Source organism: Cervus elaphus, chromosome 33, assembly GCF_910594005.1.
Source record: "Cervus elaphus chromosome 33, mCerEla1.1, whole genome shotgun sequence".
In the NCBI taxonomy this organism is placed as follows: Eukaryota; Metazoa; Chordata; class Mammalia; order Artiodactyla; family Cervidae; genus Cervus; species Cervus elaphus.
In genome coordinates this window covers 28244530-28257617 of record NC_057847.1, presented here as the reverse complement: position 1 = coordinate 28257617, position 13088 = coordinate 28244530, and positions in this window count along the sequence as shown.

Below are 13088 nucleotides of genomic sequence, written 5' to 3'. Positions count from 1 at the left end.
TGCATCTATGTATAATAACCATTTGGAAAAGTAGAAGTGATTACCTCATGAGCAAGATAATAAAACTATCTTCATCTATTAAATTCTGATCATTTTATATCTACTAGTTGAAAAATTCATTCTCAATAGCATACTTAGTAGTACTATTTAATATTTGAAGCTTTCAGAGTATTTTTGAGATATAATTGTGATTACAAAGAAGTTGGATAGTTATAATGTGCTAGAATATTGCCCCAAACTCCCAACTAAAACATGAACTATATCTAAACAGTCCTGTCCAATGAATTTATATCTTGAAAAACAAGCCTGGTAAGAGGAAATAGATTTTAAAAAATCAAAGAAAAGAAAAACCAGTGTGTGTGGGTTTTAAAGCAGGTGCAGTGCTATGTAAAAGCAGAAAGCCCGCTCTCCATTTTCAAAAGTATTTCAGAAAAGGATGTCTTAAAACTTTAGTCCTGTCAGATTTTTTTAAAAAGAGGTTTGTTGAGTTTCTCCTTTGCTTAAGTCAGTGCCTTCTTTTGAGGAAGTGATAGAAATTCATCTATTCACAAAGGCATCTGAGAACTATCTAAAGATGATACCGCTCTATTTAAACAAATTAAGGTATTCTACATTTTCCATCAACTGAATGTTTGGTTTCTTGTACATGCGTTATTCTTAATGGTAACATATTTACTCAGTGTTTTCTGTCAGTCGGGCTTCCCTTGTGGCTCAGCTGGTAAAGAATCTACCTGCAATGCAGGAGACCTGGATTTATCCCTGGGTTGGGAAGATCCCCTGGAGAAGGGAAAGGCCAGTATTCTGGCCTGGAGAATTCCATGGACTATACAGTCCATGGGGTCTCAAAGAGTCGGACACGACTGAGCAACTCTCATTTTCACGTTCTGTCAGTCACTGTGATACATGTAAAATGAATTGTCTCACTTAAGATTCAGAATAACCATATGAGATATGACCTATATTATCCTTCCTCATGTTACAAATGAGGAAACTGAGGCTCACAGAAGTTAATTTGCCCAAGGTCCTGCAGAGATGGGAAATGCATTCAGATTTGTTTGATGCAACCTTACACCAAATTTCCTCTAAAGCTCTCCAAAGGCAAAGGATGTTATTTTATCCCATATATAGCATGTTAACAAGGGTAATATTAGGTATATAGGAAAACACTCTAAAGTCTTTTTTTAAATGATGATTAGATATCCAAATTCTGGACAAAGTCGGACACATTGACCTATTCATATATTGTTGTTCAGATGCTCAGTCGTGTCTGATTCTTTGCGACCCCATGGATTGCAACACGCCAGGTTTCCCTGTCTTTCACCATCTCCCGGAGCTTGCTCAAATTTATGTCCATTGAGTCAGTGATGCCACCCAACTATCTTGAACTCTGTCGTCCCCTTCTGTTCCTGCCTTCAATCTTTCCCAGCATCAGGGTCTTTTCTGATGAGTCAGCTCTTCTCATCAGGTGGCCAAAATACTGGAGCTTCAAGCTTCAGCATCAGTCCCTTCAATGAATATTCAGGATCGATTTCCTTTAGGAAATTCATATATATAACTTGACATAAAAGATAGCTCTTCCTGCAATGGTTGAAAAAAGTCAGTTTTTTTAAAAGTACAAAAAGGAATTCTCTCATTTTGTGGTGATAATAAACACCAGTATTAGTAATTACTCTTAATGTAACTTGGCTTCCTTTTCAATAATTATTATGTTTTCTTACCTTTCTTAAAATGTTTACATGTATAACTTACCTTTTAGAGTCCCAGAAAGTTTGCAGGGGCTAATTTCTGGTCCCTAAGTTTCTACAGAGTTTCTATCCTATGGAAAGAATAATTTATTCCAGTCCAAGGGTATATAATAGGAAGATAAGACCTGGGGATTTTCCCCCATTGTTTTATTATAAAAATGTTCAAACATACAGCAAAATTGACAGAATTTTACAGTAAATACCCAAATAACCAACCACATGGATTATTCATTTATTCTACATGGTTTATTACTTATCCATCCATGTTATTTTTATGGTGCATTTAAAATAAATTGCAGACATCAGTATATATCCCCCAATACTTCAAAATGCATATCATTAAGTAGAGTTTATTATAGTTCAGTTTTTAAATTTTTCAGTTTTTAAATTTACATTTACATGCAATGTAACGCACAAATGTTAAGTATATAAATTTGCTGATTTTTTTCACAAATCCATATACCTCGTGTAACCCAAGCCCTATTTAAAATTTAGAACAGTACAGTCATGCCAGAGAGTCTCATGCCCCTACTGAGGCAGTCCTCACCTACCTCTCAGATATAACTACTGTTCTGATTATTTTGCTTCACAGATTAAATTTGCCTGTTCTAAAACTTCATATAAATGAAATTATACAAAGTATAGTGCTTCTTTCACTTAGCATGTTTTTGAAACTCATAATTCAAAATGAAATAATTCATGTTGCCTGTATCAGTGGTTCATTTCTTTTCATTGCTGAGTATTGTCTTTTTTCCACTTTCCTGTTGATGGATATCTGGGCTGTTTCCACTTTTTTTTTTTTTTGGATATTATGAATAAAGCTACTGTGAACATTCTTGTACAAATTGTGTGTGTGTGTGTAAACACATGTCTTTATTCATCTTGAGTAAACATCTAACTATGAAATCATTGGGTCCTTGATTAGGTATATGTTTAGTTTCATAAAAAACTGCCAGACCTTTTTTCCAAAGGATTGTACCATTTTACATGCCTGCATCCATGGGGACTTCCAGTTGCTCCACATTTTCTCCAACCTTTCTGCTTGTTAGTCTTTTTCATCTTAGTATTTGTGGTGGGTGTATTATTTCCAGTTGATACTTTGACTATTTCTACTTGTGCCTAGTAGCCCTCTTGTCAGATCTACCCCTTTATCCTTTTTAACACCACCTCCTGCTAGGAACTGCTGAAAACATTCTTTCTTTGTGATAATAGTTAAGAAACCCAAAACTCAGCTTGAGTTATTCTTTCTCAAACATGGAATACATCACTCACCAAGGAACTCTTTTTCCTATAATGAAGACCAACATCTGAGAAAAAACCTGAGTTGCTGAAGAGATGTTTTAGACTCTTCCACATGACTGCTGGTACTGATCAGGATGGCACCAAAACACTGTAACAAAACAGAATATGAGCTTTTCCTGTAACAGTTACAAGTTCATGTTATTTCTAAGTCAGGTGGATTTTTGATGCTAACATGAAAGCATATTAAACAAGCTGTATGCTTTCCCCAACAGCTAGATTTGGTGTGCTTTAATTCGTATTTCCTTATTAACTAATGATAGTAAGCACATTTTCATGTGTTTGCCCATGTGTAAATTTTTAATTTTCTAAACATTTATTGAGGTATAATGTACATACAATAAATTATACATATTTGAAGTGTACAATTTGATAATTTTTACATGTATGTACCAATGAAACCACCACAATCAAGATAATGAATACATCTATCATCTCAAAAAGTCTCCTCTTGCTTCTTTGTAATCCTTCCCTTCTGCCTCTCTCTGCCCCCTCTCCCTTCCAAGGCAACCAGTAATCTATTTCTGTCACTTGAAAAAGAATGAAACTAGAACACTTTCTAACACCATACACAAAAATAAACTCAAAATGGATTAAAGATCTAAATGTAAGACCAGAAACTATAAAACTCCTAGAGGAGAACATAGGCAAAACACTCTCCGACATAAATCACAGCAAGATCCTCTATGACCCACCTCCTAGAATATTGGAAATAAAAGCAAAACTAAACAAATGGGACCTAATGAAACTTAAAAGCTTTTGCACAACAAAGGAAACTATAAGTAGGGTGAAAAGACAGCCCTCAGATTGGGAGAAAATAATAGCAAATGAAGAAACAGACAAAGGATTAATCTCAAAAATATACAAGCAACTCTTGAAGCTCAATTCCAGAAAAATAAATGACCCAATCAAAAAATGGGCCAAAGAACTAAACAGACATTTCTCCAAAGAAGACATACAGATGGCTAACAAACACATGAAAAGATGCTCAACATCACTCATTATCAGAGAAATGCAAATCAAAACCACAATGAGGTACCATTACACGCCAGTCAGGATGGCTGCTATCCAAAAGTCTACAAGCAATAAATGCTGGAGAGGGTGTGGAGAAAAGGGAACCCTCTTACACTGTTGGTGGGAATGCAAACTAGTACAGCCGCTATGGAGAACAGTGTGGAGATTTCTTAAAAAACTGGAAATAGAACTGCCATATGACCCAGCAATCCCACTTCTGGGCATACACACTGAGGAAACCAGATCTGAAAGAGACACGTGCACCCCAATGTTCATCGCAGCACTGTTTATAATAGCCAGGACATGGAAGCAACCTAGATGCCCATCAGCAGATGAATGGATAAGGAAGCTGTGGTACATATACACCATGGAATATTACTCAGCCGTTAAAAAGAATTCATTTGAACCAGTTCTAATGAGATGGATGAAACTGGAGCCCATTATACAGAGTGAAGTAAGCCAGAAAGATAAAGAACATTACAGCATACTAACACATATATATGGAATTTAGAAAGATGGTAATGACAACCCTATATGCAAAACAGAAAAAGAGACACAGAAGTACAGAACAGACTTTTGAACTCTGTGGGAGAAGGTGAGGGTGGGATGTTTTGAAAGAACAGCATGTATATTATCTATGGTGAAACAGGTCACCAGCCCAGGTGGCATGCATGAGACAAGTGCTCGGGCCTGGTGCACTGGGAAGACCCAGAGGAATCGGGTGGAGAGGGAGGTGGGAGGGGGGATCGGGATGGGGAATACGTGTAAATCTATTGCTGATTCATGTCAATGTATGACAAAACTCACTGAAAAAATAAATAAATTAATTAAAAAAAAATAGAATTTTATTTAGAAGTTACATGGTAAGTACTTTTTTTTCTCTGCTTCTTTCACTCAGTATTGTTATTTTGATATCCATTTGTGTTGCATGTATCAATAGTTTATTTCTTTTTGTTGCTAAGTAGCACTCCATTATACTTATATAATCAAAATTTGTTAATATATTTATCTGCTAATGTACATTCGAGTTGTTACCATTTTTTGCCTACTACAAATAAAGCTACTATGAGCATTTGCAGACAAATTTGTATGGACATATGCATTGTTTCTGTTTGGTAAATACTAAGGAAGGAATGGCTGAGTCATATATTAGGTATATGCTTAACTTTTTAAGAAGCTTCCAAACTTTTTCCTAAATGGCCAGACAAAATTATTCTGCATGATGTGATAAATACTCTATCTAGAGAACCCTAAAAACTCCAGCACACAACACTATTACAAATAATAAATGAATTCATAAAAATAGCAGGACACAAGGTTAATATACAGAAATCTGTTATATTTCTTTATACTAACAATGAAATAGCAGAAAGAGGAAGTTTCCAAAAAAATTCTGTTTAAAATTGCATCAAGAAGAAAAAAGAATAAACTTAACCAAGGAGATGAAGGACTTCCCTCATAGCTTAGTTGGTAAAGAATCTGCAATGCAGGAGACCCAGGTTTGACTCCTGGGTTGGGAAGATCCCCTGGAAAAGGAAATGGCAACCCACTTAAGTATTCTTGCCTGGAGAATCCCATAGACAGGAGCCTGGTGGGCTACAGAACATGGGGTCACAGGAGTTGAACACAACTTAGTGACTAAACCAAGGCAATGAAAGACCTGTACACTGACAACTATAAAACATTGATCAGAGAAATGTAAGATGATTCAAAGGAATGGAAAGGTATCCCATGCTCTCAGATTGGGAGAATTAATATAGTAAAATGACCATACTACCCAAAGCACTCTACAGACTTTATGTGATCCCTATCAAAATATCCGGGACATATTTCACATAGAGCAAATAATCCTAAAATAATGTGGAACCACAAAAGACCCAGAATTGCCAGAGCAATCCTGAAGAAAAGAAGAAAGCTAGAGGCTTAAGTAACTCTTGGGCTTCACATTATACTACAAAGCTACGGTTATCAAAACAGCATTCTATTGGCACAAAAACAGACATAGGGATCAATGGAACAGAATAAATAGCCCAAAATAAACCCACACACCTATGGCCAATTAATCTACAACAAAGGAGGCAAGAAAATGCAATGTAGAAAAAAGTCTCTTCAGCAAGTGGTGTTGGGAGAGCTGGACAGCTACACATAAATCAATGAAATTAGAAAACTTCCTCACACCATCTACAAAAATAAATTCAACCTGGTTTAAAGACCTAAATATAAGATATGACACCATAAAACTTTTAGAAAAACACAGGCAAAACATTCTCAGACATAATTCGTAGCAATATTGTCCCAAGGCAATAGAAATAAAAGCAAAAACAAACAAGTGGGACCTAATCAATTTAAAAGCTTTTGCACAGTGAAGGAAACCATCAAAAAAACGAAAAGGCAACCTACGGAATGGAGAAAATATTTTCAATGATCCACTTGATGGGTTAATATTCGAAATACACACAGCTCATACAAGTCTGTATCACAAAACTCAATCAAAACATGGGCAGAAGACCTAAATAGACATTTCTCCAAAGAAGACATCCAGGTGGCCAATAGGCACATGAATAGATGCTTAACATCCCTAGTTATTAGAGAAATGCGAATCAAAACCACAATGAGGTATCACCTCACACCTGTCATAATGGCTGTTATTAAAAAGTCTACAAATAATAAATGCTGGAGAGAGAGTGAAGAAAAGTTAACTTTCCTATACTGTTGGTGAGAATGTAGATTGGTGTAGCCACTATGGAAAGCAATATAGAAGTCCTTAAAAAACTAAAATAGAGTTACCATATGATTCAGCAGTCTTGCTCCTGGGCATATACCTGGAAAAGACGAAAACTCTTAATTTGTAAGGAATATCCCAGTGTTCATAGCAGCACTATTTATGATAACAAGACATCAACGGACTGTTGGTTTAAGAAGATATAGGAAACATACAATGGAATACTACTCAGCCATAAAAAAGAATGGAATACTGCCTTTTGCAGCAACATGGATAGACCTAGAGGATATCATACTAAGTAAAGTAACTCCAACAGAGAAAGACAAATATGTAATATCCCTTATATGTGGAATCTAAAAAATAATACAAATGAATCTATAAACAAAACACATAGAGTTATAAACAAGCTTATGGTTACCAAAGGGAAGAAGGGGATTAGGAGTATGGGATTAATACATACAAACTGCTGCTGCTGCTGCTAAGTCACTTCAGTCATGTCCAACTCTGTGCGACCCCATAGACGGCAGCCCACCAGGCTCCCCAGTCCCTGGGATTCTCCAGGCAAGAACACTGGAGTGGGTTGCCATTTCCTTCTCCAATGCATGAAAGTGAAAGTGAAATCGCTCAGTCATGTCTGACTCTGAGCAACCCCATGGACTGCAACCCACCAGGCTCCTCCGTCCATGGGATTTTCCAGGCAAGAGTGCTGGAGTGGGTTGCCGTTGCCTTCTCCAACATACAAACTACTACACATAAAATCAATAAACAACAAGGATTTATTGTACAACACAGGGAACTATATTCAAAATCTTGGAATAATATATAATGGAAAATAATCTGAAAAAAAAATAGATATCTATAACTGAATCACATTGCTCTACATCTGAAACCAGACACTTGAACCAGACATGGAACAACTGACTGGTTTAAAATTGGTCAAGAAGTATGACAAGGCTATATATTGTCACCTTGCTTATTTAACTTATATGCAGAGTGCATGCACATGCTAAGTCGCTTCAGTCATGTCTGGCTCAGTGTGACCCTCTGGTTTCCTGCCAGGCTCCTCTGTCCATGTGATTCTCCAGGCAAGAATACTGGAGTGAATTGCCATGCTCTTCTCCAGGGGATCTTCCTGACCCAGGGATTGAACCCAGATCTCCTGCACTGCAGGCAGATTCTTTACTGTCTGAGACACTAGGGAAGCCCTATATGCAGGACACATCATGTGAAATGCTGGACTGGATGAATCACAGGCTAGAATAAAGATAGCTGAAAGAAATATCAGCAACATCAAATATGCAGATGATACCACTCTAATTGCAGAAAGCAAAGAGGAACTGAAGAGCCTCTTGATGAAAGTGAAAGAGGGAGAGTGAAAAAGTTGGCTTGAAACTCAACATTCAAAAAACTAAGATTGTGCTCGCTTCGGCAGCACATATACTAAAAAACTAAGATCATGGCATCTTGTCCCACCACTTCATGGCAAATAGAAGGGAAAAAGTGGAAGCAGTGACAGATTTTATTTTCTTGGGTTCCCAAATCACTGCAGACACTGATTGAAACCATGAAATTAAAAGACACTTGCTCCTTAGAAGGAAAGTTATGACAAAACTAGACAGTGTATTAGAAAACAGAGACATGATTTTGCTGACAAAGATCTGTGTAGTCAAAGTTGTGGGTTTTTTTCCAGTAGTCATGTACGGATGTAAGAGTTGGACCATAAGAAAGACTGAGTGCTGAAGAATTGATCCTTTTGAACTGTGGTGCTGGAGAAGACTCTTGAGAGTCCCTTGAACTGCAAGAAGATCCAACCAGTCAATCCTAAAGAAAATAAACCCTGAATATTCATTGGAGGGATTGATGCTGATGCTGAAGCTCCAATATTTTGGCCACCTGATGTGAAGAGCTGACTCATTGGAAAAGACCCTCATGCTGGGAAAGATTGAAGGCAAAAGGAGAAAGGGGTGGCAGAGGATGAGATAGTTGTATAGCATTACTGACTCAATGGACATGAATTTGAGCAAACTCTGGGAGATAGTGAAGGACAAAGGAGGCTGGTATGTGCAATCCATGGGGGTCACAAAGAGTCAGACACAACTTAGTGACTGAACAACAACACCTGAAACTAACACAATATTATAAATCAACTATAGTTTTAAAAATGTAATTTCTGTGGAAAAAATGAAAAAAATTAATCTGCAGACTCATGACTGCTTTCCAGGATGTCCATGGGTTTACCTACCAAGGACCAACTCTTTCTAAACCTCTTTTTGTCAGCTACGTGTGTTACTGTCATTATATAATTTATTTATTAAATTAATCCATGAAACATGAGAATTAAAAAGGAAAGTTTGATTTTACTATTAAAAAGGTTATATACTTTCAAAAGACTTGCTATAATCAGGTTACTAAAAATTACTGTCAAATAAGGAGTGGATAAAGTAGCTGTGAAAGATTGAGAGATGTCTTAGCTTGGGTTCCCTCAAAAATAGAGCTTGGGTCCTCCCAGGTGGCTCAGTGATAAAGAATTTGCCTGCCAATGCAGGAGATGGGTTCAATCCCTTATCAGGGAAGTTCCCACATGCCACAGAACAACTAAGTCTGTGCACCACAACTACTGAAGCCCATGCTCTAGAGCCCATGTTCCACAACAAGAAAAGCACTGCAATGAAAAGCCTTTGCACCGCAACTAGAGAAAAGTTGACACAGCAATGAAGACCCAGCTCAGCCAAAAATAACTAAATAAAAGTTTTTAAAAACAGAGCTTGAAACAAAGCTTATGTGCTGCTTCTGTGATAAGGAGTGACATCCCTGCAGGAATGAGGGGTAGGAGGAATGAAGGAGACACAGAAAGAAACCTAATATCAAGCTGGCTAAGTGCAACTAAATGCTTAATCTCATGAATCAACTTCTGAGAAGCCACAGAAACCCCTGAGGCAGTATGTGAGGGACAAGATGGGGGAAAATGGATAATAATTTATCCTCCCAATTCTTATCATCTGCTACTCTTCAAAGCTCAGACTCAGCACACCATTCCCATGAGTTTCCAGACTGTACAAGGCTGAGTTCACCTTGACATCAATGGGCAGGAAGCAAGGGAACTCAGAGCAACATGATGTGAGTGAGGTTGTTAGGCAGGTTGTGTCAGCACAAAGTTTGCAGGAGTCCATCCACACAGAATGGTGATGGTGGTAGTGGCTGGAGCAAGAGAGGAGTGAGGCCGCGAGAATCTGATTTTGTACGGAGTGTCTTGCTAAAGGGGGAATTGAAAAAAATGGAAGGATTCTGAACTCAGATTTCTCCATGTGTGTCTCTGAGTTCTGGTCTGCTTTAAAAATACCATTTCTGGAATTTGAGTCAGTTGTAGTGAGGTGTGGAACCTAAAGCCCATTACACAGAGTGAAGTAACTCAGAAAGAGAAAAATATCATATATTAGCACCCATATTTGGAATCTAGAAAAACAGTACTGATTAACCTATTTACAGAGAAGAAATAGAGACACGGACAAGACTTGTGGACAGAGCAGGGGAAGGAGAGGCCAGGAGAAATTGAGAAAGTAGCATTGACATGTATACACTATTTGTGTACAATAAATAACTAGCAGGAAGCTGCCATATAACACAGGGAGCCCATCGATGACACAGAGGGATGGAATGGGAGGCTCAAGAGGGAAGGGATATATGTATAATTATGACTGATCCGTGTTGATGTATGGCAGAGACCACCACCACATTGTAAAGCAATTGTCCTCCAATAAAAAATAAATAAATAAAAATACCAATTCTGGAAATGATAACTGTGAGTGTGGTCTATGTCAGAAAGATAACAGAGAACACCAATTAGTAAAATCAAACCTAAAGGAAACTTCTTGGCCTTATATAAAAGATAGTTAAATGAATGTGTACCCTTTTATGTTTTAAGTTGGAATAAAATGTTTACAAATCGTGTATATATCTTTATACAATGACTTCCTTTTTAATTAACAGACCAGTCTTCCTCAATAATGTCATATAACAGAACTTATTTATTCTTTCTAAAAGATTAAGCCTTGATTAATTTTAAATTAATTTATTTAATTTAATTAGGATTGAGTTTCGGATAGTTCTTTGATTCTTACAGTTGGGAGATACTGATTTTTTTTAAATTGAAGTACCATTGATTGAAATTGTTGTGTTGGTTTCAGGTGTATAGCAAATTGATTAGTTACACATATATATTCTTTTTCAGATTCTTTTCCATTACAGATACTCAATATAGTTCCGTGTGTAGCACAGAGGATATTGATCTTTTAATTACAGTTTTATTATGCTATAATTCACATACTATAAAATACACTCTTTGAGGGACAATAATTCCTGTTCTCCCTTTTACCCAGTCCCTGGTGATTATTGCTCTACTTTCTGTCTCCATGGAGTTGCCTGTTCTGGACTCTAATAGGTGACGGCAAAATAGTGCCTGTGATAGAGGCTTGTATAGCTTTCTGAGCAATTATTAACTTTTTCTGTCTCAGAATCTATCTTAGAATTTTGATAATGTGTTATGATAAATAACTGTTACCCATTTTAAACTTAGTAGACTACACAGACGAGTCTAAAAATGCTTTTGAGTCATCGCAGGGACGTGCCTGCTAAATAAGGACTGAAACATTTAGATACAGCAACTTTTGTGGCTATCTCCTAAGTTTGATCATTGAACTCATTAGGTGCTCTGTCTTCAAAGAACAGCATTGTTAATTGCGATTTTACCTGCTAGAAGAAACGTATGTCGGACCAGGCAGTGTAGTTAGTAATAAAATGTCCATGTCAATGACTAATAAAATTACATACAGATTAATGAAATAAGACTTTGTGTATCTGCTGATATTAATCTAAAAGTCTAATGAAGGGAAATGCTATATCTAGGTGAATTCAAGAGTGAATATTCACTGACAGTCATTCTAATAAACGGTATCATTTGGGAAATAGTACTACAGTTAATACCTAGGACATTTACTCACCTTTGTAGTTTTCAAAAATATATTGGTGATCCAAGGAGAATCAACAGATTAAATATTAGGAAGGAGAAGAATTTGCCAAGTTCTTTTTTTTTTTTTTTTTTAGCAGCAAAATAGTATGGACTCATGAAAGAGGAGTAGGGAATGTTCATAATGGAGTAGGATCCAAGGTGTTGGAAGCAGCTGGAAATGTCCCATTTGGGATAGGACTGTGTTAGTATATGACTGAGGAGAAGAAACCTGGGAATCACAGTTCACTGAAGCTCCTGGGCCTCAAAGTCCTCATCACAAAGGAAGAACTTATTTTGAAGTGGTTTCTGAAGGTGTCTCTCCCAAGTTTGGGTCTGTATTTCAAGAAAGGAGTCTAGATCTCAGCATCACTTAGATGTGTTGTAAGAGGGTAACCACCTCACCGTCCCACTGCAGGCACGAAAGTTTAAAAATGTTCAAAAGTAAGAAGTAAATCTCTCATCCACTTTCTGAGTCTGTTTCTGGGCTGTCTCTTTCTAATCCTTATCTTTGAAGCTACAATCAGCATGGAATTGATTTTTGCTTATGGTGTGAGATGGCAGGGTATCTCTTTTCTTTCCCTTTTCATAGGAAAATCTAATCCATCACCACTTTTGCAGTGACACCTTTGTCATAAATCAGGTGTCTGTATATGGACTCTACTCCATTCTGTGATCTATTTGTCAGTGTTTTCACCAATATCATACTGTATTAATCAGATTTACATCTTAATATTCAGTAGAATTTGTCCTCACACATTTTTCTCAGGAGTGCATGGTTATTCTTGACCCTTGATATATTCCTTATCCCTCCACTTCAGAAAAAGTGAAAGTCGCTCAATCATGTCTGACTCTTTGTGACCCCATGGACACATACAGTCCATGGAACTCTCCGGGCCAGAATACTGGAGTGGGTAGACTTTCCCTTCTCCAGGAGATCTTCCCAACCCAGGGACTGAATCCAGGTCTCCAGCATTGCAGGCAGATTCCTTACTAGCTGAGCCACCAGGGAAGCCCAAGAATACTGGAGTGGGTAGCCTATCCCTTCTCCAGTGGATCTTCTTGACCCAGGATCAAACCAGGGTCTCCTGCACTGCAGGTGGATTCTTTACCAACTGAGCTATCAGGGAAGCCCATTCCACTTCAGAATCTACCTGTCAATTCCATAAAAATTAACTGATTGCAATTTTGATTGGGACTACATTGACTCTACAGATAAACCCAGGGAGGAATGACATCTTTACTAATTTGAATCTTCTAATACATCAACAGAGTATATCCCTCCATTTATTTAGATCATTTTCAA